The 24,396-nt window shown below is 47.6% G+C and overlaps 16 non-coding genes across 16 annotated transcripts; all 16 read right to left on the bottom strand.

The window, feature by feature from the left end:
- Positions 1 to 737: 737 nt before the first annotated feature.
- On the bottom strand, positions 738 to 928 carry LOC142695787 (U2 spliceosomal RNA). Its single transcript, XR_012863814.1, has one exon. It is a non-coding gene; the product is annotated as a U2 spliceosomal RNA (small nuclear RNA).
- A 1,299-nt stretch (positions 929 to 2,227) lies between these two features.
- Positions 2,228 to 2,418, bottom strand: LOC142695789 (U2 spliceosomal RNA). Its single transcript, XR_012863815.1, has one exon. It is a non-coding gene; the product is annotated as a U2 spliceosomal RNA (small nuclear RNA).
- A 1,292-nt stretch (positions 2,419 to 3,710) lies between these two features.
- On the bottom strand, positions 3,711 to 3,901 carry LOC142695791 (U2 spliceosomal RNA). Its single transcript, XR_012863817.1, has one exon. It is a non-coding gene; the product is annotated as a U2 spliceosomal RNA (small nuclear RNA).
- A 1,292-nt stretch (positions 3,902 to 5,193) lies between these two features.
- On the bottom strand, positions 5,194 to 5,384 carry LOC142695792 (U2 spliceosomal RNA). The gene has a single exon (XR_012863818.1). It is a non-coding gene; the product is annotated as a U2 spliceosomal RNA (small nuclear RNA).
- Positions 5,385 to 6,676: 1,292 nt separating this feature from the next.
- On the bottom strand, positions 6,677 to 6,867 carry LOC142695793 (U2 spliceosomal RNA). The gene has a single exon (XR_012863819.1). It is a non-coding gene; the product is annotated as a U2 spliceosomal RNA (small nuclear RNA).
- Positions 6,868 to 8,156: 1,289 nt separating this feature from the next.
- On the bottom strand, positions 8,157 to 8,347 carry LOC142695794 (U2 spliceosomal RNA). Its single transcript, XR_012863820.1, has one exon. It is a non-coding gene; the product is annotated as a U2 spliceosomal RNA (small nuclear RNA).
- A 1,280-nt stretch (positions 8,348 to 9,627) lies between these two features.
- Positions 9,628 to 9,818, bottom strand: LOC142695795 (U2 spliceosomal RNA). The gene has a single exon (XR_012863821.1). It is a non-coding gene; the product is annotated as a U2 spliceosomal RNA (small nuclear RNA).
- A 1,296-nt stretch (positions 9,819 to 11,114) lies between these two features.
- LOC142695796 (U2 spliceosomal RNA) lies at positions 11,115 to 11,305 on the bottom strand. The gene has a single exon (XR_012863822.1). It is a non-coding gene; the product is annotated as a U2 spliceosomal RNA (small nuclear RNA).
- Positions 11,306 to 12,593: 1,288 nt separating this feature from the next.
- Positions 12,594 to 12,784, bottom strand: LOC142695797 (U2 spliceosomal RNA). Its single transcript, XR_012863823.1, has one exon. It is a non-coding gene; the product is annotated as a U2 spliceosomal RNA (small nuclear RNA).
- A 1,296-nt stretch (positions 12,785 to 14,080) lies between these two features.
- Positions 14,081 to 14,271, bottom strand: LOC142695798 (U2 spliceosomal RNA). The gene has a single exon (XR_012863824.1). It is a non-coding gene; the product is annotated as a U2 spliceosomal RNA (small nuclear RNA).
- A 1,280-nt stretch (positions 14,272 to 15,551) lies between these two features.
- Positions 15,552 to 15,742, bottom strand: LOC142695800 (U2 spliceosomal RNA). The gene has a single exon (XR_012863825.1). It is a non-coding gene; the product is annotated as a U2 spliceosomal RNA (small nuclear RNA).
- A 1,292-nt stretch (positions 15,743 to 17,034) lies between these two features.
- On the bottom strand, positions 17,035 to 17,225 carry LOC142695801 (U2 spliceosomal RNA). Its single transcript, XR_012863826.1, has one exon. It is a non-coding gene; the product is annotated as a U2 spliceosomal RNA (small nuclear RNA).
- Positions 17,226 to 18,521: 1,296 nt separating this feature from the next.
- LOC142695803 (U2 spliceosomal RNA) lies at positions 18,522 to 18,712 on the bottom strand. Its single transcript, XR_012863828.1, has one exon. It is a non-coding gene; the product is annotated as a U2 spliceosomal RNA (small nuclear RNA).
- Positions 18,713 to 20,008: 1,296 nt separating this feature from the next.
- LOC142695804 (U2 spliceosomal RNA) lies at positions 20,009 to 20,199 on the bottom strand. The gene has a single exon (XR_012863829.1). It is a non-coding gene; the product is annotated as a U2 spliceosomal RNA (small nuclear RNA).
- Positions 20,200 to 21,500: 1,301 nt separating this feature from the next.
- On the bottom strand, positions 21,501 to 21,691 carry LOC142695805 (U2 spliceosomal RNA). The gene has a single exon (XR_012863830.1). It is a non-coding gene; the product is annotated as a U2 spliceosomal RNA (small nuclear RNA).
- Positions 21,692 to 22,991: 1,300 nt separating this feature from the next.
- Positions 22,992 to 23,182, bottom strand: LOC142695806 (U2 spliceosomal RNA). The gene has a single exon (XR_012863831.1). It is a non-coding gene; the product is annotated as a U2 spliceosomal RNA (small nuclear RNA).
- Positions 23,183 to 24,396: the final 1,214 nt, after the last annotated feature.

A 24,396-nucleotide genomic window follows, 5' to 3' on the forward strand; every position in this document is an offset into this window, starting at 1 on the left:
CCAGGCTGTCTTTTTTTTGCACAGCTAGTTGCCTCCAGGAGGCCACAAGAGGGAGACAAGGGACTGCAAAATGGAAAATAGGCATCCACCAACTTTACAGACAACTTCTCCTTGCTCCTACAACCTCCATCCTTGCACAGTTTGTTATTCTTCTAGGTAACATAGTAACAAATCCAAATTGCTGCTCTCTTTGTAGGCAAGCAAGGCTTTGTTGCAACTGCAATTCTTACTTCTTCTTGAAATGTAGGGACGACAGTACATTCCATCACATCCATCTAGTGTACACAGGTAGGTCCATTGTGGCGGGCAGGCGAGCGGGCGGGCTGCTTTATTGGCTGTTTGCTGTTCCCCTACTCCACTCCACTATTTGACTGTTGTGCTGCATCAATCAATCAATCAATCAATCAATCAATCAATCAATCAATCAATCAATCAATCAGTGGCTGGCTCAGGTGCAGCTCTTTAACTTACCTAAAAGGGAGGGCGGAGAGAAGACAAGGAAGGTGAATGAGGTGTTCCAATGTGAAATGCCGGAAACACAGAAACACAGACGACACACAACAAGAGGTGGCAATCTATTCATTAATTGCATTTAATCAATGAGCTCATTATCACTCATGCATTGTCCAACAGGTGTTGAAATAATGGGATTAAAAGGGGAGATCCCTTCAGAAAGACAGAAACAATAGCAAAGACAAAAAACACTTTTGGAATCTGCTTTTAGTCAACACATAAGGAAAGGGTGCACCGGTCCTGGAAATACTGCAATACCAGGTCAATGCGTGGAGTGGACAGAGCAAGCTCTATTTCCATCTCCCTGTTCTAAAAATCCATTTAATATATGGTCCCCAGATAGGGGACGTATCAGATATTAAACTGATAAGAACAGATACTACACTTGATCTTAGCCAAAAGGCCGAGAAGCGATAACCCGAACGGGCCGCGCGTTGCCCGAGCCTGCCCGATACTGCTGTTCAGCCCTTGCAGCGATTCAGCCTACTTCTAGGCAATTCCATGGGGCCCTGCAGGCTCACACACTCACAGCTACACGGGAGGTGAATAAAGGCCGGAGAGGAAGCCAGACAGGATTTGCTTCTTTTGCTTGCACCACAATGCAGTGCTGAAAGAGGAGGAATCTACATAAAAACGCCTTCCTGGCAACGCCCAAATGCCCTGCTGCCATGCAGATAAACACTGGCAGCGGCAGCAAGTGCATGCCCACAGCCACCCCTTGTTCCTTCACACCTTGTATCAGCTGTAATCCAGTCCAGTCCAGTGCTGCCTGCTGAGCAGCACTGACCAACACTGCCTGGGCCCAGGCTTTTATCTCTGAGGCCCCATTATGATGTCAGAAAGCTGGCTCTGGAATCCTGAGGGCTCCACTATGACACGTGCAAAGTTCCGTCTGAACTTTATATAAGACGGTGAGGCTCAGTCAGTCACTCAGTGTTGCCTGAGAGGGCAACACTGCAACAGCCGGCCGCCAGGCTGTCTTTTTTTTGCACAGCTAGTTGCCTCCAGGAGGCCACAAGAGGGAGACAAGGGACTGCAAAATGGAAAATAGGCATCCACCAACTTTACAGACAACTTCTCCTTGCTCCTACAACCTCCATCCTTGCACAGTTTGTTATTCTTCTAGGTAACATAGTAACAAATCCAAATTGCTGCTCTCTTTGTAGGCAAGCAAGGCTTTGTTGCAACTGCAATTCTTACTTCTTCTTGAAATGTAGGGACGACAGTACATTCCATCACATCCATCTAGTGTACACAGGTAGGTCCATTGTGGCGGGCAGGCGAGCGGGCGGGCTGCTTTATTGGCTGTTTGCTGTTCCCCTACTCCACTCCACTATTTGACTGTTGTGCTGCATCAATCAATCAATCAATCAATCAATCAATCAATCAATCAATCAACAATCAATCAATCAATCAGTGGCTGGCTCAGGTGCAGCTCTTTAACTTACCTAAAAGGGAGGGCGGAGAGAAGACAAGGAAGGTGAATGAGGTGTTCCAATGTGAAATGCCGGAAACACAGAAACACAGACGACACACAACAAGAGGTGGCAATCTATTCATTAATTGCATTTAATCAATGAGCTCATTATCACTCATGCATTGTCCAACAGGTGTTGAAATAATGGGATTAAAAGGGGAGATCCCTTCAGAAAGACAGAAACAATAGCAAAGACAAAAAACACTTTTGGAATCTGCTTTTAGTCAACACATAAGGAAAGGGTGCACCGGTCCTGGAAATACTGCAATACCAGGTCAATGCGTGGAGTGGACAGAGCAAGCTCTATTTCCATCTCCCTGTTCTAAAAATCCATTTAATATATGGTCCCCAGATAGGGGACGTATCAGATATTAAACTGATAAGAACAGATACTACACTTGATCTTAGCCAAAAGGCCGAGAAGCGATAACCCGAACGGGCCGCGCGTTGCCCGAGCCTGCCCGATACTGCTGTTCAGCCCTTGCAGCGATTCAGCCTACTTCTAGGCAATTCCATGGGGCCCTGCAGGCTCACACACTCACAGCTACACGGGAGGTGAATAAAGGCCGGAGAGGAAGCCAGACAGGATTTGCTTCTTTTGCTTGCACCACAATGCAGTGCTGAAAGAGGAGGAATCTACATAAAAACGCCTTCCTGGCAACGCCCAAATGCCCTGCTGCCATGCAGATAAACACTGGCAGCGGCAGCAAGTGCATGCCCACAGCCACCCCTTGTTCCTTCACACCTTGTATCAGCTGTAATCCAGTCCAGTCCAGTGCTGCCTGCTGAGCAGCACTGACCAACACTGCCTGGGCCCAGGCTTTTATCTCTGAGGCCCCATTATGATGTCAGAAAGCTGGCTCTGGAATCCTGAGGGCTCCACTATGACACGTGCAAAGTTCCGTCTGAACTTTATATAAGACGGTGAGGCTCAGTCAGTCACTCAGTGTTGCCTGAGAGGGCAACACTGCAACAGCCGGCCGCCAGGCTGTCTTTTTTTTGCACAGCTAGTTGCCTCCAGGAGGCCACAAGAGGGAGACAAGGGACTGCAAAATGGAAAATAGGCATCCACCAACTTTACAGACAACTTCTCCTTGCTCCTACAACCTCCATCCTTGCACAGTTTGTTATTCTTCTAGGTAACATAGTAACAAATCCAAATTGCTGCTCTCTTTGTAGGCAAGCAAGGCTTTGTTGCAACTGCAATTCTTACTTCTTCTTGAAATGTAGGGACGACAGTACATTCCATCACATCCATCTAGTGTACACAGGTAGGTCCATTGTGGCGGGCAGGCGAGCGGGCGGGCTGCTTTATTGGCTGTTTGCTGTTCCCCTACTCCACTCCACTATTTGACTGTTGTGCTGCATCAATCAATCAATCAATCAATCAATCAATCAATCAATCAATCAATCAATCAATCAGTGGCTGGCTCAGGTGCAGCTCTTTAACTTACCTAAAAGGGAGGGCGGAGAGAAGACAAGGAAGGTGAATGAGGTGTTCCAATGTGAAATGCCGGAAACACAGAAACACAGACGACACACAACAAGAGGTGGCAATCTATTCATTAATTGCATTTAATCAATGAGCTCATTATCACTCATGCATTGTCCAACAGGTGTTGAAATAATGGGATTAAAAGGGGAGATCCCTTCAGAAAGACAGAAACAATAGCAAAGACAAAAAACACTTTTGGAATCTGCTTTTAGTCAACACATAAGGAAAGGGTGCACCGGTCCTGGAAATACTGCAATACCAGGTCAATGCGTGGAGTGGACAGAGCAAGCTCTATTTCCATCTCCCTGTTCTAAAAATCCATTTAATATATGGTCCCCAGATAGGGGACGTATCAGATATTAAACTGATAAGAACAGATACTACACTTGATCTTAGCCAAAAGGCCGAGAAGCGATAACCCGAACGGGCCGCGCGTTGCCCGAGCCTGCCCGATACTGCTGTTCAGCCCTTGCAGCGATTCAGCCTACTTCTAGGCAATTCCATGGGGCCCTGCAGGCTCACACACTCACAGCTACACGGGAGGTGAATAAAGGCCGGAGAGGAAGCCAGACAGGATTTGCTTCTTTTGCTTGCACCACAATGCAGTGCTGAAAGAGGAGGAATCTACATAAAAACGCCTTCCTGGCAACGCCCAAATGCCCTGCTGCCATGCAGATAAACACTGGCAGCGGCAGCAAGTGCATGCCCACAGCCACCCCTTGTTCCTTCACACCTTGTATCAGCTGTAATCCAGTCCAGTCCAGTGCTGCCTGCTGAGCAGCACTGACCAACACTGCCTGGGCCCAGGCTTTTATCTCTGAGGCCCCATTATGATGTCAGAAAGCTGGCTCTGGAATCCTGAGGGCTCCACTATGACACGTGCAAAGTTCCGTCTGAACTTTATATAAGACGGTGAGGCTCAGTCAGTCACTCAGTGTTGCCTGAGAGGGCAACACTGCAACAGCCGGCCGCCAGGCTGTCTTTTTTTTGCACAGCTAGTTGCCTCCAGGAGGCCACAAGAGGGAGACAAGGGACTGCAAAATGGAAAATAGGCATCCACCAACTTTACAGACAACTTCTCCTTGCTCCTACAACCTCCATCCTTGCACAGTTTGTTATTCTTCTAGGTAACATAGTAACAAATCCAAATTGCTGCTCTCTTTGTAGGCAAGCAAGGCTTTGTTGCAACTGCAATTCTTACTTCTTCTTGAAATGTAGGGACGACAGTACATTCCATCACATCCATCTAGTGTACACAGGTAGGTCCATTGTGGCGGGCAGGCGAGCGGGCGGGCTGCTTTATTGGCTGTTTGCTGTTCCCCTACTCCACTCCACTATTTGACTGTTGTGCTGCATCAATCAATCAATCAATCAATCAATCAATCAATCAATCAATCAATCAATCAATCAGTGGCTGGCTCAGGTGCAGCTATTTAACTTACCTAAAAGGGAGGGCGGAGAGAAGACAAGGAAGGTGAATGAGGTGTTCCAATGTGAAATGCCGGAAACACAGAAACACAGACGACACACAACAAGAGGTGGCAATCTATTCATTAATTGCATTTAATCAATGAGCTCATTATCACTCATGCATTGTCCAACAGGTGTTGAAATAATGGGATTAAAAGGGGAGATCCCTTCAGAAAGACAGAAACAATAGCAAAGACAAAAAACACTTTTGGAATCTGCTTTTAGTCAACACATAAGGAAAGGGTGCACCGGTCCTGGAAATACTGCAATACCAGGTCAATGCGTGGAGTGGACAGAGCAAGCTCTATTTCCATCTCCCTGTTCTAAAAATCCATTTAATATATGGTCCCCAGATAGGGGACGTATCAGATATTAAACTGATAAGAACAGATACTACACTTGATCTTAGCCAAAAGGCCGAGAAGCGATAACCCGAACGGGCCGCGCGTTGCCCGAGCCTGCCCGATACTGCTGTTCAGCCCTTGCAGCGATTCAGCCTACTTCTAGGCAATTCCATGGGGCCCTGCAGGCTCACACACTCACAGCTACACGGGAGGTGAATAAAGGCCGGAGAGGAAGCCAGACAGGATTTGCTTCTTTTGCTTGCACCACAATGCAGTGCTGAAAGAGGAGGAATCTACATAAAAACGCCTTCCTGGCAACGCCCAAATGCCCTGCTGCCATGCAGATAAACACTGGCAGCGGCAGCAAGTGCATGCCCACAGCCACCCCTTGTTCCTTCACACCTTGTATCAGCTGTAATCCAGTCCAGTCCAGTGCTGCCTGCTGAGCAGCACTGACCAACACTGCCTGGGCCCAGGCTTTTATCTCTGAGGCCCCATTATGATGTCAGAAAGCTGGCTCTGGAATCCTGAGGGCTCCACTATGACACGTGCAAAGTTCCGTCTGAACTTTATATAAGACGGTGAGGCTCAGTCAGTCACTCAGTGTTGCCTGAGAGGGCAACACTGCAACAGCCGGCCGCCAGGCTGTCTTTTTTTTGCACAGCTAGTTGCCTCCAGGAGGCCACAAGAGGGAGACAAGGGACTGCAAAATGGAAAATAGGCATCCACCAACTTTACAGACAACTTCTCCTTGCTCCTACAACCTCCATCCTTGCACAGTTTGTTATTCTTCTAGGTAACATAGTAACAAATCCAAATTGCTGCTCTCTTTGTAGGCAAGCAAGGCTTTGTTGCAACTGCAATTCTTACTTCTTCTTGAAATGTAGGGACGACAGTACATTCCATCACATCCATCTAGTGTACACAGGTAGGTCCATTGTGGCGGGCAGGCGAGCGGGCGGGCTGCTTTATTGGCTGTTTGCTGTTCCCCTACTCCACTCCACTATTTGACTGTTGTGCTGCATCAATCAATCAATCAATCAATCAATCAATCAATCAATCAATCAATCAATCAATCAGTGGCTGGCTCAGGTGCAGCTCTTTAACTTACCTAAAAGGGAGGGCGGAGAGAAGACAAGGAAGGTGAATGAGGTGTTCCAATGTGAAATGCCGGAAACACAGAAACACAGACGACACACAACAAGAGGTGGCAATCTATTCATTAATTGCATTTAATCAATGAGCTCATTATCACTCATGCATTGTCCAACAGGTGTTGAAATAATGGGATTAAAAGGGGAGATCCCTTCAGAAAGACAGAAACAATAGCAAAGACAAAAAACACTTTTGGAATCTGCTTTTAGTCAACACATAAGGAAAGGGTGCACCGGTCCTGGAAATACTGCAATACCAGGTCAATGCGTGGAGTGGACAGAGCAAGCTCTATTTCCATCTCCCTGTTCTAAAAATCCATTTAATATATGGTCCCCAGATAGGGGACGTATCAGATATTAAACTGATAAGAACAGATACTACACTTGATCTTAGCCAAAAGGCCGAGAAGCGATAACCCGAACGGGCCGCGCGTTGCCCGAGCCTGCCCGATACTGCTGTTCAGCCCTTGCAGCGATTCAGCCTACTTCTAGGCAATTCCATGGGGCCCTGCAGGCTCACACACTCACAGCTACACGGGAGGTGAATAAAGGCCGGAGAGGAAGCCAGACAGGATTTGCTTCTTTTGCTTGCACCACAATGCAGTGCTGAAAGAGGAGGAATCTACATAAAAACGCCTTCCTGGCAACGCCCAAATGCCCTGCTGCCATGCAGATAAACACTGGCAGCGGCAGCAAGTGCATGCCCACAGCCACCCCTTGTTCCTTCACACCTTGTATCAGCTGTAATCCAGTCCAGTCCAGTGCTGCCTGCTGAGCAGCACTGACCAACACTGCCTGGGCCCAGGCTTTTATCTCTGAGGCCCCATTATGATGTCAGAAAGCTGGCTCTGGAATCCTGAGGGCTCCACTATGACACGTGCAAAGTTCCGTCTGAACTTTATATAAGACGGTGAGGCTCAGTCAGTCACTCAGTGTTGCCTGAGAGGGCAACACTGCAACAGCCGGCCGCCAGGCTGTCTTTTTTTTGCACAGCTAGTTGCCTCCAGGAGGCCACAAGAGGGAGACAAGGGACTGCAAAATGGAAAATAGGCATCCACCAACTTTACAGACAACTTCTCCTTGCTCCTACAACCTCCATCCTTGCACAGTTTGTTATTCTTCTAGGTAACATAGTAACAAATCCAAATTGCTGCTCTCTTTGTAGGCAAGCAAGGCTTTGTTGCAACTGCAATTCTTACTTCTTCTTGAAATGTAGGGACGACAGTACATTCCATCACATCCATCTAGTGTACACAGGTAGGTCCATTGTGGCGGGCAGGCGAGCGGGCGGGCTGCTTTATTGGCTGTTTGCTGTTCCCCTACTCCACTCCACTATTTGACTGTTGTGCTGCATCAATCAATCAATCAATCAATCAATCAATCAATCAATCAATCAATCAATCAAGTGGCTGGCTCAGGTGCAGCTCTTTAACTTACCTAAAAGGGAGGGCGGAGAGAAGACAAGGAAGGTGAATGAGGTGTTCCAATGTGAAATGCCGGAAACACAGAAACACAGACGACACACAACAAGAGGTGGCAATCTATTCATTAATTGCATTTAATCAATGAGCTCATTATCACTCATGCATTGTCCAACAGGTGTTGAAATAATGGGATTAAAAGGGGAGATCCCTTCAGAAAGACAGAAACAATAGCAAAGACAAAAAACACTTTTGGAATCTGCTTTTAGTCAACACATAAGGAAAGGGTGCACCGGTCCTGGAAATACTGCAATACCAGGTCAATGCGTGGAGTGGACAGAGCAAGCTCTATTTCCATCTCCCTGTTCTAAAAATCCATTTAATATATGGTCCCCAGATAGGGGACGTATCAGATATTAAACTGATAAGAACAGATACTACACTTGATCTTAGCCAAAAGGCCGAGAAGCGATAACCCGAACGGGCCGCGCGTTGCCCGAGCCTGCCCGATACTGCTGTTCAGCCCTTGCAGCGATTCAGCCTACTTCTAGGCAATTCCATGGGGCCCTGCAGGCTCACACACTCACAGCTACACGGGAGGTGAATAAAGGCCGGAGAGGAAGCCAGACAGGATTTGCTTCTTTTGCTTGCACCACAATGCAGTGCTGAAAGAGGAGGAATCTACATAAAAACGCCTTCCTGGCAACGCCCAAATGCCCTGCTGCCATGCAGATAAACACTGGCAGCGGCAGCAAGTGCATGCCCACAGCCACCCCTTGTTCCTTCACACCTTGTATCAGCTGTAATCCAGTCCAGTCCAGTGCTGCCTGCTGAGCAGCACTGACCAACACTGCCTGGGCCCAGGCTTTTATCTCTGAGGCCCCATTATGATGTCAGAAAGCTGGCTCTGGAATCCTGAGGGCTCCACTATGACACGTGCAAAGTTCCGTCTGAACTTTATATAAGACGGTGAGGCTCAGTCAGTCACTCAGTGTTGCCTGAGAGGGCAACACTGCAACAGCCGGCCGCCAGGCTGTCTTTTTTTTGCACAGCTAGTTGCCTCCAGGAGGCCACAAGAGGGAGACAAGGGACTGCAAAATGGAAAATAGGCATCCACCAACTTTACAGACAACTTCTCCTTGCTCCTACAACCTCCATCCTTGCACAGTTTGTTATTCTTCTAGGTAACATAGTAACAAATCCAAATTGCTGCTCTCTTTGTAGGCAAGCAAGGCTTTGTTGCAACTGCAATTCTTACTTCTTCTTGAAATGTAGGGACGACAGTACATTCCATCACATCCATCTAGTGTACACAGGTAGGTCCATTGTGGCGGGCAGGCGAGCGGGCGGGCTGCTTTATTGGCTGTTTGCTGTTCCCCTACTCCACTCCACTATTTGACTGTTGTGCTGCATCAATCAATCAATCAATCAATCAATCAATCAATCAATCAATCAGTGGCTGGCTCAGGTGCAGCTCTTTAACTTACCTAAAAGGGAGGGCGGAGAGAAGACAAGGAAGGTGAATGAGGTGTTCCAATGTGAAATGCCGGAAACACAGAAACACAGACGACACACAACAAGAGGTGGCAATCTATTCATTAATTGCATTTAATCAATGAGCTCATTATCACTCATGCATTGTCCAACAGGTGTTGAAATAATGGGATTAAAAGGGGAGATCCCTTCAGAAAGACAGAAACAATAGCAAAGACAAAAAACACTTTTGGAATCTGCTTTTAGTCAACACATAAGGAAAGGGTGCACCGGTCCTGGAAATACTGCAATACCAGGTCAATGCGTGGAGTGGACAGAGCAAGCTCTATTTCCATCTCCCTGTTCTAAAAATCCATTTAATATATGGTCCCCAGATAGGGGACGTATCAGATATTAAACTGATAAGAACAGATACTACACTTGATCTTAGCCAAAAGGCCGAGAAGCGATAACCCGAACGGGCCGCGCGTTGCCCGAGCCTGCCCGATACTGCTGTTCAGCCCTTGCAGCGATTCAGCCTACTTCTAGGCAATTCCATGGGGCCCTGCAGGCTCACACACTCACAGCTACACGGGAGGTGAATAAAGGCCGGAGAGGAAGCCAGACAGGATTTGCTTCTTTTGCTTGCACCACAATGCAGTGCTGAAAGAGGAGGAATCTACATAAAAACGCCTTCCTGGCAACGCCCAAATGCCCTGCTGCCATGCAGATAAACACTGGCAGCGGCAGCAAGTGCATGCCCACAGCCACCCCTTGTTCCTTCACACCTTGTATCAGCTGTAATCCAGTCCAGTCCAGTGCTGCCTGCTGAGCAGCACTGACCAACACTGCCTGGGCCCAGGCTTTTATCTCTGAGGCCCCATTATGATGTCAGAAAGCTGGCTCTGGAATCCTGAGGGCTCCACTATGACACGTGCAAAGTTCCGTCTGAACTTTATATAAGACGGTGAGGCTCAGTCAGTCACTCAGTGTTGCCTGAGAGGGCAACGCTGCAACAGCCGGCCGCCAGGCTGTCTTTTTTTTGCACAGCTAGTTGCCTCCAGGAGGCCACAAGAGGGAGACAAGGGACTGCAAAATGGAAAATAGGCATCCACCAACTTTACAGACAACTTCTCCTTGCTCCTACAACCTCCATCCTTGCACAGTTTGTTATTCTTCTAGGTAACATAGTAACAAATCCAAATTGCTGCTCTCTTTGTAGGCAAGCAAGGCTTTGTTGCAACTGCAATTCTTACTTCTTCTTGAAATGTAGGGACGACAGTACATTCCATCACATCCATCTAGTGTACACAGGTAGGTCCATTGTGGCGGGCAGGCGAGCGGGCGGGCTGCTTTATTGGCTGTTTGCTGTTCCCCTACTCCACTCCACTATTTGACTGTTGTGCTGCATCAATCAATCAATCAATCAATCAATCAATCAATCAATCAATCAATCAATCAATCAATCAGTGGCTGGCTCAGGTGCAGCTCTTTAACTTACCTAAAAGGGAGGGCGGAGAGAAGACAAGGAAGGTGAATGAGGTGTTCCAATGTGAAATGCCGGAAACACAGAAACACAGACGACACACAACAAGAGGTGGCAATCTATTCATTAATTGCATTTAATCAATGAGCTCATTATCACTCATGCATTGTCCAACAGGTGTTGAAATAATGGGATTAAAAGGGGAGATCCCTTCAGAAAGACAGAAACAATAGCAAAGACAAAAAACACTTTTGGAATCTGCTTTTAGTCAACACATAAGGAAAGGGTGCACCGGTCCTGGAAATACTGCAATACCAGGTCAATGCGTGGAGTGGACAGAGCAAGCTCTATTTCCATCTCCCTGTTCTAAAAATCCATTTAATATATGGTCCCCAGATAGGGGACGTATCAGATATTAAACTGATAAGAACAGATACTACACTTGATCTTAGCCAAAAGGCCGAGAAGCGATAACCCGAACGGGCCGCGCGTTGCCCGAGCCTGCCCGATACTGCTGTTCAGCCCTTGCAGCGATTCAGCCTACTTCTAGGCAATTCCATGGGGCCCTGCAGGCTCACACACTCACAGCTACACGGGAGGTGAATAAAGGCCGGAGAGGAAGCCAGACAGGATTTGCTTCTTTTGCTTGCACCACAATGCAGTGCTGAAAGAGGAGGAATCTACATAAAAACGCCTTCCTGGCAACGCCCAAATGCCCTGCTGCCATGCAGATAAACACTGGCAGCGGCAGCAAGTGCATGCCCACAGCCACCCCTTGTTCCTTCACACCTTGTATCAGCTGTAATCCAGTCCAGTCCAGTGCTGCCTGCTGAGCAGCACTGACCAACACTGCCTGGGCCCAGGCTTTTATCTCTGAGGCCCCATTATGATGTCAGAAAGCTGGCTCTGGAATCCTGAGGGCTCCACTATGACACGTGCAAAGTTCCGTCTGAACTTTATATAAGACGGTGAGGCTCAGTCAGTCACTCAGTGTTGCCTGAGAGGGCAACACTGCAACAGCCGGCCGCCAGGCTGTCTTTTTTTTGCACAGCTAGTTGCCTCCAGGAGGCCACAAGAGGGAGACAAGGGACTGCAAAATGGAAAATAGGCATCCACCAACTTTACAGACAACTTCTCCTTGCTCCTACAACCTCCATCCTTGCACAGTTTGTTATTCTTCTAGGTAACATAGTAACAAATCCAAATTGCTGCTCTCTTTGTAGGCAAGCAAGGCTTTGTTGCAACTGCAATTCTTACTTCTTCTTGAAATGTAGGGACGACAGTACATTCCATCACATCCATCTAGTGTACACAGGTAGGTCCATTGTGGCGGGCAGGCGAGCGGGCGGGCTGCTTTATTGGCTGTTTGCTGTTCCCCTACTCCACTCCACTATTTGACTGTTGTGCTGCATCAATCAATCAATCAATCAATCAATCAATCAATCAATCAATCAATCAATCAGTGGCTGGCTCAGGTGCAGCTCTTTAACTTACCTAAAAGGGAGGGCGGAGAGAAGACAAGGAAGGTGAATGAGGTGTTCCAATGTGAAATGCCGGAAACACAGAAACACAGACGACACACAACAAGAGGTGGCAATCTATTCATTAATTGCATTTAATCAATGAGCTCATTATCACTCATGCATTGTCCAACAGGTGTTGAAATAATGGGATTAAAAGGGGAGATCCCTTCAGAAAGACAGAAACAATAGCAAAGACAAAAAACACTTTTGGAATCTGCTTTTAGTCAACACATAAGGAAAGGGTGCACCGGTCCTGGAAATACTGCAATACCAGGTCAATGCGTGGAGTGGACAGAGCAAGCTCTATTTCCATCTCCCTGTTCTAAAAATCCATTTAATATATGGTCCCCAGATAGGGGACGTATCAGATATTAAACTGATAAGAACAGATACTACACTTGATCTTAGCCAAAAGGCCGAGAAGCGATAACCCGAACGGGCCGCGCGTTGCCCGAGCCTGCCCGATACTGCTGTTCAGCCCTTGCAGCGATTCAGCCTACTTCTAGGCAATTCCATGGGGCCCTGCAGGCTCACACACTCACAGCTACACGGGAGGTGAATAAAGGCCGGAGAGGAAGCCAGACAGGATTTGCTTCTTTTGCTTGCACCACAATGCAGTGCTGAAAGAGGAGGAATCTACATAAAAACGCCTTCCTGGCAACGCCCAAATGCCCTGCTGCCATGCAGATAAACACTGGCAGCGGCAGCAAGTGCATGCCCACAGCCACCCCTTGTTCCTTCACACCTTGTATCAGCTGTAATCCAGTCCAGTCCAGTGCTGCCTGCTGAGCAGCACTGACCAACACTGCCTGGGCCCAGGCTTTTATCTCTGAGGCCCCATTATGATGTCAGAAAGCTGGCTCTGGAATCCTGAGGGCTCCACTATGACACGTGCAAAGTTCCGTCTGAACTTTATATAAGACGGTGAGGCTCAGTCAGTCACTCAGTGTTGCCTGAGAGGGCAACACTGCAACAGCCGGCCGCCAGGCTGTCTTTTTTTTGCACAGCTAGTTGCCTCCAGGAGGCCACAAGAGGGAGACAAGGGACTGCAAAATGGAAAATAGGCATCCACCAACTTTACAGACAACTTCTCCTTGCTCCTACAACCTCCATCCTTGCACAGTTTGTTATTCTTCTAGGTAACATAGTAACAAATCCAAATTGCTGCTCTCTTTGTAGGCAAGCAAGGCTTTGTTGCAACTGCAATTCTTACTTCTTCTTGAAATGTAGGGACGACAGTACATTCCATCACATCCATCTAGTGTACACAGGTAGGTCCATTGTGGCGGGCAGGCGAGCGGGCGGGCTGCTTTATTGGCTGTTTGCTGTTCCCCTACTCCACTCCACTATTTGACTGTTGTGCTGCATCAATCAATCAATCAATCAATCAATCAATCAATCAATCAATCAATCAATCAATCAATCAGTGGCTGGCTCAGGTGCAGCTCTTTAACTTACCTAAAAGGGAGGGCGGAGAGAAGACAAGGAAGGTGAATGAGGTGTTCCAATGTGAAATGCCGGAAACACAGAAACACAGACGACACACAACAAGAGGTGGCAATCTATTCATTAATTGCATTTAATCAATGAGCTCATTATCACTCATGCATTGTCCAACAGGTGTTGAAATAATGGGATTAAAAGGGGAGATCCCTTCAGAAAGACAGAAACAATAGCAAAGACAAAAAACACTTTTGGAATCTGCTTTTAGTCAACACATAAGGAAAGGGTGCACCGGTCCTGGAAATACTGCAATACCAGGTCAATGCGTGGAGTGGACAGAGCAAGCTCTATTTCCATCTCCCTGTTCTAAAAATCCATTTAATATATGGTCCCCAGATAGGGGACGTATCAGATATTAAACTGATAAGAACAGATACTACACTTGATCTTAGCCAAAAGGCCGAGAAGCGATAACCCGAACGGGCCGCGCGTTGCCCGAGCCTGCCCGATACTGCTGTTCAGCCCTTGCAGCGATTCAGCCTACTTCTAGGCAATTCCATGGGGCCCTGCAGGCTCACACACTCACAGCTACACGGGAGGTGAATAAAGGCCGGAGAGGAAGCCAGACAGGATTTGCTTCTTTTGCTTGCACCACAATGCAGTGCTGAAAGAGGAGGAATCTACATAAAAACGCCTTCCTGGCAACGCCCAAATGCCCTGCTGCCATGCAGATAAACACTGGCAGCGGCAGCAAGTGCATGCCCACAGCCACCCCTTGTTCCTTCACACCTTGTATCAGCTGTAATCCAGTCCAGTCCAGTGCTGCCTGCTGAGCAGCACTGACCAACACTGCCTGGGCCCAGGCTTTTATCTCTGAGGCCCCATTATGATGTCAGAAAGCTGGCTCTGGAATCCTGAGGGCTCCACTATGACACGTGCAAAGTTCCGTCTGAACTTTATATAAGACGGTGAGGCTCAGTCAGTCACTCAGTGTTGCCTGAGAGGGCAACACTGCAACAGCCGGCCGCCAGGCTGTCTTTTTTTTGCACAGCTAGTTGCCTCCAGGAGGCCACAAGAGGGAGACAAGGGACTGCAAAATGGAAAATAGGCATCCACCAACTTTACAGACAACTTCTCCTTGCTCCTACAACCTCCATCCTTGCACAGTTTGTTATTCTTCTAGGTAACATAGTAACAAATCCAAATTGCTGCTCTCTTTGTAGGCAAGCAAGGCTTTGTTGCAACTGCAATTCTTACTTCTTCTTGAAATGTAGGGACGACAGTACATTCCATCACATCCATCTAGTGTACACAGGTAGGTCCATTGTGGCGGGCAGGCGAGCGGGCGGGCTGCTTTATTGGCTGTTTGCTGTTCCCCTACTCCACTCCACTATTTGACTGTTGTGCTGCATCAATCAATCAATCAATCAATCAATCAATCAATCAATCAATCAGTGGCTGGCTCAGGTGCAGCTCTTTAACTTACCTAAAAGGGAGGGCGGAGAGAAGACAAGGAAGGTGAATGAGGTGTTCCAATGTGAAATGCCGGAAACACAGAAACACAGACGACACACAACAAGAGGTGGCAATCTATTCATTAATTGCATTTAATCAATGAGCTCATTATCACTCATGCATTGTCCAACAGGTGTTGAAATAATGGGATTAAAAGGGGAGATCCCTTCAGAAAGACAGAAACAATAGCAAAGACAAAAAACACTTTTGGAATCTGCTTTTAGTCAACACATAAGGAAAGGGTGCACCGGTCCTGGAAATACTGCAATACCAGGTCAATGCGTGGAGTGGACAGAGCAAGCTCTATTTCCATCTCCCTGTTCTAAAAATCCATTTAATATATGGTCCCCAGATAGGGGACGTATCAGATATTAAACTGATAAGAACAGATACTACACTTGATCTTAGCCAAAAGGCCGAGAAGCGATAACCCGAACGGGCCGCGCGTTGCCCGAGCCTGCCCGATACTGCTGTTCAGCCCTTGCAGCGATTCAGCCTACTTCTAGGCAATTCCATGGGGCCCTGCAGGCTCACACACTCACAGCTACACGGGAGGTGAATAAAGGCCGGAGAGGAAGCCAGACAGGATTTGCTTCTTTTGCTTGCACCACAATGCAGTGCTGAAAGAGGAGGAATCTACATAAAAACGCCTTCCTGGCAACGCCCAAATGCCCTGCTGCCATGCAGATAAACACTGGCAGCGGCAGCAAGTGCATGCCCACAGCCACCCCTTGTTCCTTCACACCTTGTATCAGCTGTAATCCAGTCCAGTCCAGTGCTGCCTGCTGAGCAGCACTGACCAACACTGCCTGGGCCCAGGCTTTTATCTCTGAGGCCCCATTATGATGTCAGAAAGCTGGCTCTGGAATCCTGAGGGCTCCACTATGACACGTGCAAAGTTCCGTCTGAACTTTATATAAGACGGTGAGGCTCAGTCAGTCACTCAGTGTTGCCTGAGAGGGCAACACTGCAACAGCCGGCCGCCAGGCTGTCTTTTTTTTGCACGGCTAGTTGCCTCCAGGAGGCCACAAGAGGGAGACAAGGGACTGCAAAATGGAAAATAGGCATCCACCAACTTTACAGACAACTTCTCCTTGCTCCTACAACCTCCATCCTTGCACAGTTTGTTATTCTTCTAGGTAACATAGTAACAAATCCAAATTGCTGCTCTCTTTGTAGGCAAGCAAGGCTTTGTTGCAACTGCAATTCTTACTTCTTCTTGAAATGTAGGGACGACAGTACATTCCATCACATCCATCTAGTGTACACAGGTAGGTCCATTGTGGCGGGCAGGCGAGAGGGCGGGCTGCTTTATTGGCTGTTTGCTGTTCCCCTACTCCACTCCACTATTTGACTGTTGTGCTGCATCAATCAATCAATCAATCAATCAATCAATCAATCAATCAATCAATCAATCAATCAGTGGCTGGCTCAGGTGCAGCTCTTTAACTTACCTAAAAGGGAGGGCGGAGAGAAGACAAGGAAGGTGAATGAGGTGTTCCAATGTGAAATGCCGGAAACACAGAAACACAGACGACACACAACAAGAGGTGGCAATCTATTCATTAATTGCATTTAATCAATGAGCTCATTATCACTCATGCATTGTCCAACAGGTGTTGAAATAATGGGATTAAAAGGGGAGATCCCTTCAGAAAGACAGAAACAATAGCAAAGACAAAAAACACTTTTGGAATCTGCTTTTAGTCAACACATAAGGAAAGGGTGCACCGGTCCTGGAAATACTGCAATACCAGGTCAATGCGTGGAGTGGACAGAGCAAGCTCTATTTCCATCTCCCTGTTCTAAAAATCCATTTAATATATGGTCCCCAGATAGGGGACGTATCAGATATTAAACTGATAAGAACAGATACTACACTTGATCTTAGCCAAAAGGCCGAGAAGCGATAACCCGAACGGGCCGCGCGTTGCCCGAGCCTGCCCGATACTGCTGTTCAGCCCTTGCAGCGATTCAGCCTACTTCTAGGCAATTCCATGGGGCCCTGCAGGCTCACACACTCACAGCTACACGGGAGGTGAATAAAGGCCGGAGAGGAAGCCAGACAGGATTTGCTTCTTTTGCTTGCACCACAATGCAGTGCTGAAAGAGGAGGAATCTACATAAAAATGCCTTCCTGGCAACGCCCAAATGCCCTGCTGCCATGCAGATAAACACTGGCAGCGGCAGCAAGTGCATGCCCACAGCCACCCCTTGTTCCTTCACACCTTGTATCAGCTGTAATCCAGTCCAGTCCAGTGCTGCCTGCTGAGCAGCACTGACCAACACTGCCTGGGCCCAGGCTTTTATCTCTGAGGCCCCATTATGATGTCAGAAAGCTGGCTCTGGAATCCTGAGGGCTCCACTATGACACGTGCAAAGTTCCGTCTGAACTTTATATAAGACGGTGAGGCTCAGTCAGTCACTCAGTGTTGCCTGAGAGGGCAACACTGCAACAGCCGGCCGCCAGGCTGTCTTTTTTTTGCACAGCTAGTTGCCTCCAGGAGGCCACAAGAGGGAGACAAGGGACTGCAAAATGGAAAATAGGCATCCACCAACTTTACAGACAACTTCTCCTTGCTCCTACAACCTCCATCCTTGCACAGTTTGTTATTCTTCTAGGTAACATAGTAACAAATCCAAATTGCTGCTCTCTTTGTAGGCAAGCAAGGCTTTGTTGCAACTGCAATTCTTACTTCTTATTGAAATGTAGGGACGACAGTACATTCCATCACATCCATCTAGTGTACACAGGTAGGTCCATTGTGGCGGGCAGGCGAGCGGGCGGGCTGCTTTATTGGCTGTTTGCTGTTCCCCTACTCCACTCCACTATTTGACTGTTGTGCTGCATCAATCAATCAATCAATCAATCAATCAATCAATCAATCAATCAATCAATCAATCAATCAGTGGCTGGCTCAGGTGCAGCTCTTTAACTTACCTAAAAGGGAGGGCGGAGAGAAGACAAGGAAGGTGAATGAGGTGTTCCAATGTGAAATGCCGGAAACACAGAAACACAGACGACACACAACAAGAGGTGGCAATCTATTCATTAATTGCATTTAATCAATGAGCTCATTATCACTCATGCATTGTCCAACAGGTGTTGAAATAATGGGATTAAAAGGGGAGATCCCTTCAGAAAGACAGAAACAATAGCAAAGACAAAAAACACTTTTGGAATCTGCTTTTAGTCAACACATAAGGAAAGGGTGCACCGGTCCTGGAAATACTGCAATACCAGGTCAATGCGTGGAGTGGACAGAGCAAGCTCTATTTCCATCTCCCTGTTCTAAAAATCCATTTAATATATGGTCCCCAGATAGGGGACGTATCAGATATTAAACTGATAAGAACAGATACTACACTTGATCTTAGCCAAAAGGCCGAGAAGCGATAACCCGAACGGGCCGCGCGTTGCCCGAGCCTGCCCGATACTGCTGTTCAGCCCTTGCAGCGATTCAGCCTACTTCTAGGCAATTCCATGGGGCCCTGCAGGCTCACACACTCACAGCTACACGGGAGGTGAATAAAGGCCGGAGAGGAAGCCAGACAGGATTTGCTTCTTTTGCTTGCACCACAATGCAGTGCTGAAAGAGGAGGAATCTACATAAAAACGCCTTCCTGGCAACGCCCAAATGCCCTGCTGCCATGCAGATAAACACTGGCAGCGGCAGCAAGTGCATGCCCACAGCCACCCCTTGTTCCTTCACACCTTGTATCAGCTGTAATCCAGTCCAGTCCAGTGCTGCCTGCTGAGCAGCACTGACCAACACTGCCTGGGCCCAGGCTTTTATCTCTGAGGCCCCATTATGATGTCAGAAAGCTGGCTCTGGAATCCTGAGGGCTCCACTATGACACGTGCAAAGTTCCGTCTGAACTTTATATAAGACGGTGAGGCTCAGTCAGTCACTCAGTGTTGCCTGAGAGGGCAACACTGCAACAGCCGGCCGCCAGGCTGTCTTTTTTTTGCACAGCTAGTTGCCTCCAGGAGGCCACAAGAGGGAGACAAGGGACTGCAAAATGGAAAATAGGCATCCACCAACTTTACAGACAACTTCTCCTTGCTCCTACAACCTCCATCCTTGCACAGTTTGTTATTCTTCTAGGTAACATAGTAACAAATCCAAATTGCTGCTCTCTTTGTAGGCAAGCAAGGCTTTGTTGCAACTGCAATTCTTACTTCTTCTTGAAATGTAGGGACGACAGTACATTCCATCACATCCATCTAGTGTACACAGGTAGGTCCATTGTGGCGGGCAGGCGAGCGGGCGGGCTGCTTTATTGGCTGTTTGCTGTTCCCCTACTCCACTCCACTATTTGACTGTTGTGCTGCATCAATCAATCAATCAATCAATCAATCAATCAATCAATCAATCAATCAATCAATCAATCAGTGGCTGGCTCAGGTGCAGCTCTTTAACTTACCTAAAAGGGAGGGCGGAGAGAAGACAAGGAAGGTGAATGAGGTGTTCCAATGTGAAATGCCGGAAACACAGAAACACAGACGACACACAACAAGAGGTGGCAATCTATTCATTAATTGCATTTAATCAATGAGCTCATTATCACTCATGCATTGTCCAACAGGTGTTGAAATAATGGGATTAAAAGGGGAGATCCCTTCAGAAAGACAGAAACAATAGCAAAGACAAAAAACACTTTTGGAATCTGCTTTTAGTCAACACATAAGGAAAGGGTGCACCGGTCCTGGAAATACTGCAATACCAGGTCAATGCGTGGAGTGGACAGAGCAAGCTCTATTTCCATCTCCCTGTTCTAAAAATCCATTTAATATATGGTCCCCAGATAGGGGACGTATCAGATATTAAACTGATAAGAACAGATACTACACTTGATCTTAGCCAAAAGGCCGAGAAGCGATAACCCGAACGGGCCGCGCGTTGCCCGAGCCTGCCCGATACTGCTGTTCAGCCCTTGCAGCGATTCAGCCTACTTCTAGGCAATTCCATGGGGCCCTGCAGGCTCACACACTCACAGCTACACGGGAGGTGAATAAAGGCCGGAGAGGAAGCCAGACAGGATTTGCTTCTTTTGCTTGCACCACAATGCAGTGCTGAAAGAGGAGGAATCTACATAAAAACGCCTTCCTGGCAACGCCCAAATGCCCTGCTGCCATGCAGATAAACACTGGCAGCGGCAGCAAGTGCATGCCCACAGCCACCCCTTGTTCCTTCACACCTTGTATCAGCTGTAATCCAGTCCAGTCCAGTGCTGCCTGCTGAGCAGCACTGACCAACACTGCCTGGGCCCAGGCTTTTATCTCTGAGGCCCCATTATGATGTCAGAAAGCTGGCTCTGGAATCCTGAGGGCTCCACTATGACACGTGCAAAGTTCCGTCTGAACTTTATATAAGACGGTGAGGCTCAGTCAGTCACTCAGTGTTGCCTGAGAGGGCAACACTGCAACAGCCGGCCGCCAGGCTGTCTTTTTTTTGCACAGCTAGTTGCCTCCAGGAGGCCACAAGAGGGAGACAAGGGACTGCAAAATGGAAAATAGGCATCCACCAACTTTACAGACAACTTCTCCTTGCTCCTACAACCTCCATCCTTGCACAGTTTGTTATTCTTCTAGGTAACATAGTAACAAATCCAAATTGCTGCTCTCTTTGTAGGCAAGCAAGGCTTTGTTGCAACTGCAATTCTTACTTCTTCTTGAAATGTAGGGACGACAGTACATTCCATCACATCCATCTAGTGTACACAGGTAGGTCCATTGTGGCGGGCAGGCGAGCGGGCGGGCTGCTTTATTGGCTGTTTGCTGTTCCCCTACTCCACTCCACTATTTGACTGTTGTGCTGCAATCAATCAATCAATCAATCAATCAATCAATCAATCAATCAATCAATCAATCAATCAATCAATCAGTGGCTGGCTCAGGTGCAGCTCTTTAACTTACCTAAAAGGGAGGGCGGAGAGAAGACAAGGAAGGTGAATGAGGTGTTCCAATGTGAAATGCCGGAAACACAGAAACACAGACGACACACAACAAGAGGTGGCAATCTATTCATTAATTGCATTTAATCAATGAGCTCATTATCACTCATGCATTGTCCAACAGGTGTTGAAATAATGGGATTAAAAGGGGAGATCCCTTCAGAAAGACAGAAACAATAGCAAAGACAAAAAACACTTTTGGAATCTGCTTTTAGTCAACACATAAGGAAAGGGTGCACCGGTCCTGGAAATACTGCAATACCAGGTCAATGCGTGGAGTGGACAGAGCAAGCTCTATTTCCATCTCCCTGTTCTAAAAATCCATTTAATATATGGTCCCCAGATAGGGGACGTATCAGATATTAAACTGATAAGAACAGATACTACACTTGATCTTAGCCAAAAGGCCGAGAAGCGATAACCCGAACGGGCCGCGCGTTGCCCGAGCCTGCCCGATACTGCTGTTCAGCCCTTGCAGCGATTCAGCCTACTTCTAGGCAATTCCATGGGGCCCTGCAGGCTCACACACTCACAGCTACACGGGAGGTGAATAAAGGCCGGAGAGGAAGCCAGACAGGATTTGCTTCTTTTGCTTGCACCACAATGCAGTGCTGAAAGAGGAGGAATCTACATAAAAACGCCTTCCTGGCAACGCCCAAATGCCCTGCTGCCATGCAGATAAACACTGGCAGCGGCAGCAAGTGCATGCCCACAGCCACCCCTTGTTCCTTCACACCTTGTATCAGCTGTAATCCAGTCCAGTCCAGTGCTGCCTGCTGAGCAGCACTGACCAACACTGCCTGGGCCCAGGCTTTTATCTCTGAGGCCCCATTATGATGTCAGAAAGCTGGCTCTGGAATCCTGAGGGCTCCACTATGACACGTGCAAAGTTCCGTCTGAACTTTATATAAGACGGTGAGGCTCAGTCAGTCACTCAGTGTTGCCTGAGAGGGCAACACTGCAACAGCCGGCCGCCAGGCTGTCTTTTTTTTGCACAGCTAGTTGCCTCCAGGAGGCCACAAGAGGGAGACAAGGGACTGCAAAATGGAAAATAGGCATCCACCAACTTTACAGACAACTTCTCCTTGCTCCTACAACCTCCATCCTTGCACAGTTTGTTATTCTTCTAGGTAACATAGTAACAAATCCAAATTGCTGCTCTCTTTGTAGGCAAGCAAGGCTTTGTTGCAACTGCAATTCTTACTTCTTCTTGAAATGTAGGGACGACAGTACATTCCATCACATCCATCTAGTGTACACAGGTAGGTCCATTGTGGCGGGCAGGCGAGCGGGCGGGCTGCTTTATTGGCTGTTTGCTGTTCCCCTACTCCACTCCACTATTTGACTGTTGTGCTGCATCAATCAATCAATCAATCAATCAATCAATCAATCAATCAATCAATCAATCAATCAATCAATCAGTGGCTGGCTCAGGTGCAGCTCTTTAACTTACCTAAAAGGGAGGGCGGAGAGAAGACAAGGAAGGTGAATGAGGTGTTCCAATGTGAAATGCCGGAAACACAGAAACACAGACGACACACAACAAGAGGTGGCAATCTATTCATTAATTGCATTTAATCAATGAGCTCATTATCACTCATGCATTGTCCAACAGGTGTTGAAATAATGGGATTAAAAGGGGAGATCCCTTCAGAAAGACAGAAACAATAGCAAAGACAAAAAACACTTTTGGAATCTGCTTTTAGTCAACACATAAGGAAAGGGTGCACCGGTCCTGGAAATACTGCAATACCAGGTCAATGCGTGGAGTGGACAGAGCAAGCTCTATTTCCATCTCCCTGTTCTAAAAATCCATTTAATATATGGTCCCCAGATAGGGGACGTATCAGATATTAAACTGATAAGAACAGATACTACACTTGATCTTAGCCAAAAGGCCGAGAAGCGATAACCCGAACGGGCCGCGCGTTGCCCGAGCCTGCCCGATACTGCTGTTCAGCCCTTGCAGCGATTCAGCCTACTTCTAGGCAATTCCATGGGGCCCTGCAGGCTCACACACTCACAGCTACACGGGAGGTGAATAAAGGCCGGAGAGGAAGCCAGACAGGATTTGCTTCTTTTGCTTGCACCACAATGCAGTGCTGAAAGAGGAGGAATCTACATAAAAACGCCTTCCTGGCAACGCCCAAATGCCCTGCTGCCATGCAGATAAACACTGGCAGCGGCAGCAAGTGCATGCCCACAGCCACCCCTTGTTCCTTCACACCTTGTATCAGCTGTAATCCAGTCCAGTCCAGTGCTGCCTGCTGAGCAGCACTGACCAACACTGCCTGGGCCCAGGCTTTTATCTCTGAGGCCCCATTATGATGTCAGAAAGCTGGCTCTGGAATCCTGAGGGCTCCACTATGACACGTGCAAAGTTCCGTCTGAACTTTATATAAGACGGTGAGGCTCAGTCAGTCACTCAGTGTTGCCTGAGAGGGCAACACTGCAACAGCCGGCCGCCAGGCTGTCTTTTTTTTGCACAGCTAGTTGCCTCCAGGAGGCCACAAGAGGGAGACAAGGGACTGCAAAATGGAAAATAGGCATCCACCAACTTTACAGACAACTTCTCCTTGCTCCTACAACCTCCATCCTTGCACAGTTTGTTATTCTTCTAGGTAACATAGTAACAAATCCAAATTGCTGCTCTCTTTGTAGGCAAGCAAGGCTTTGTTGCAACTGCAATTCTTACTTCTTCTTGAAATGTAGGGACGACAGTACATTCCATCACATCCATCTAGTGTACACAGGTAGGTCCATTGTGGCGGGCAGGCGAGCGGGCGGGCTGCTTTATTGGCTGTTTGCTGTTCCCCTACTCCACTCCACTATTTGACTGTTGTTGTGCTGCATCAATCAATCAATCAATCAATCAATCAATCAATCAATCAATCAATCAATCAATCAATCAGTGGCTGGCTCAGGTGCAGCTCTTTAACTTACCTAAAAGGGAGGGCGGAGAGAAGACAAGGAAGGTGAATGAGGTGTTCCAATGTGAAATGCCGGAAACACAGAAACACAGACGACACACAACAAGAGGTGGCAATCTATTCATTAATTGCATTTAATCAATGAGCTCATTATCACTCATGCATTGTCCAACAGGTGTTGAAATAATGGGATT

The sequence above is a fragment of the Rhinoderma darwinii genome (genome assembly GCF_050947455.1).
Source record: "Rhinoderma darwinii isolate aRhiDar2 chromosome 5 unlocalized genomic scaffold, aRhiDar2.hap1 SUPER_5_unloc_49, whole genome shotgun sequence".
NCBI classification, from domain to species: domain Eukaryota; kingdom Metazoa; phylum Chordata; class Amphibia; order Anura; family Rhinodermatidae; genus Rhinoderma; species Rhinoderma darwinii.